Source organism: Hetaerina americana, unplaced genomic scaffold (genome assembly GCF_022747635.1).
Source record: "Hetaerina americana unplaced genomic scaffold, ioHetAmer1.1.p SCAF_103, whole genome shotgun sequence".
NCBI classification, from domain to species: domain Eukaryota; kingdom Metazoa; phylum Arthropoda; class Insecta; order Odonata; family Calopterygidae; genus Hetaerina; species Hetaerina americana.
This window is the reverse complement of record NW_027286104.1, coordinates 697,650-700,000: the sequence shown is the minus strand read 5'-3', so window position 1 is coordinate 700,000 and position 2,351 is coordinate 697,650.

The following is a 2,351-nucleotide window of genomic DNA, read 5'->3' as shown; positions in this document are numbered from 1 at the left end:
CACACATGCAAACGTACAAACTACCGACTAACATACACATGCATCTGAATTTTTTGCAATGTTTAATTTTTTTCCGACTTGTAAATGAAATGTTTTCAATACCTCTAAAAGAACTTCGGATTCTTGCCATCATGCTTCCTGATTGTTCGGGGAAAGAACGAGTATTTGTATCTACCTGCACTGGAATCTATCTCCCTTATTTTATCTTTGTGGTCTGGTCTATCCAAGTAGTGTGGTGCCACCATATATCCTTAAGTGCCATCGTTAAACTCATTTGTTTTAACCCTTTCTTTAAGTCTCGCTTGTTCTCTTTGTATATCAAGTAATTCCTAGTCTAAATCCCCTACCACTCCTGTCATATTTCTGTTTTTATGATAACAATTTTCATTGTTAGAATAAAATATGATTTTCATTCATGAAATTAGCAAATATTAGTCTGTAATTCTACTGCCATGTTTCATGAAATACGTTCATCCGGGTTGCAATAGAATGCAAGTCAGTCAGGAGCAAATAATAAAAAGTAAAACGAAAATAATCTAACACTCAGATTTAAGTCGACAATAATTATTAAGGAGTTCTATTTAGATGTTGAAATGATTATTACCTTGCTTTGCTCATACTTTTATGGCATGCCCTCATCCATGATGATTGCTGTCTGCTCTATCTTTATTAAATACATTAGGTATCAACCGTATAAATGGCCAATACATCCAAATTTGCAAAAATGTAAGTCTGGCACCCAAAAAATACGCTATTTTGAAAAATTGATTTATTTATACCATTAGAGATCAAAATAGATAAGACAGCAATTGCGTTGGAGATAATTAGAATTGGTAGTGTATATACGATGTCAATTTCCTGCATGTTATTTCTTTAATTAATAGGCCCATCTTTTCAGTTCAACATCATGATTCAACAGTAGGTATATATCGTTTAATTAAATATTGTTGCATGTAAGTACTTTTTTACGCATGATTTACAGTTTTCGAGTGCATTAACAAACTAATATTTATGTAGGGGTTAAATTATTGGGATTAAGCATTGGTGACTGACGCCCTAACATCCCCCGCCACACTCCATTGCGTAGGCTTGCGGGGTGTTTTGTAAATGTGCATGTAAACATCGCTGCAGGTCGTGTCGCGAGCCTGCGCACAAACTGTGTCGTTGTGACCTGTTGGCCCTCTTTCACCGTTCTGTTTTTGTTTGTTTTGTTATTTCGCCGATGCAAAACGAAACTCCTTCAGCAGGGGAACTATTTTCAGGAATAGAATACAAAATCACACTGAGCTTAATCAGAGGCTTTTGAGGCTTTCAGAGACTGATTTTTTTCACAGGTCAAAGACGGTGGAAATTAACGTGGGGGGGGGGGGGGAGGTGATAAATTGTACAGGAGCCAGTTATTCCAAAGCTCATGGTGATTCCTTCTCACTCTTTTATGCAAGTATTACTAAACTTTTTATTGGTAAACTGCTTGAACACGAGGAACCATTCTGTCATAACGGCGCCTTGAATATACAAGAAATGTATAAGCACTGTCTTGAACTTCGAATGTCTCATGCTTGCTGTCTTCGATCTGGAGGCGTCTTTCAGTGTATCTATAGTTGTCGCATAGTTTCTGGGTCATGCGAAATTACCTACGTTTCATCAATTATAATAACACTTTTTGAAAAAATGATGAATTCATCAATGTGCTAGAGAAGTCAGGACGAACAACTTTTCTTTTTTCCTTTTATTCGTCCGACAAAGCTCCTGGCACTATTTTGTCCAAACTTTCTTCAGATTCGACTCTTCTGTTAAAATACGTCAACACTTTTTCCGTGTATAATCAAAATTTCAACGTCACCACCAACACCGAATCTTTCCTTGTTGTGTCTCGAACTTCTGCAATTTTTTCGTCGTTTAAAGATTTTCAGCGTCACCTTGGCCGTCCTCTTTCGCGGCTTCCTTGCCTTAGCTCATGCACACGAAATAAGTAATCAAAAACCCTAAGAATTATGGCAAAAGCGTCTATCGCTGTCGTTTAATGTCATAAGAAACTTCATCTTATCGTGGGCTTCACTTTTCGCATCCGACGTTATAACATGTCTGCACTAAAATGGTCCTTCACCGCGACTGCATTGATGGATCAAGTTGTAACTAAATACCGCCAAGTTCATCGCATATGAATAAACTTAAGGGGTCCAATACGATGGGCACACCGTTTGAACTGAAAATTAACTCTACACGGGAACATCAACCAGGGACGCGGACATAGTACGTCTAGTAGACGCAAGAGGCGCATGATCTTTTGAAATATCGTTCGTCTTTCTAAACAAGTCTATACTTGCTCGAAAACAGACGTCCGACGCCCG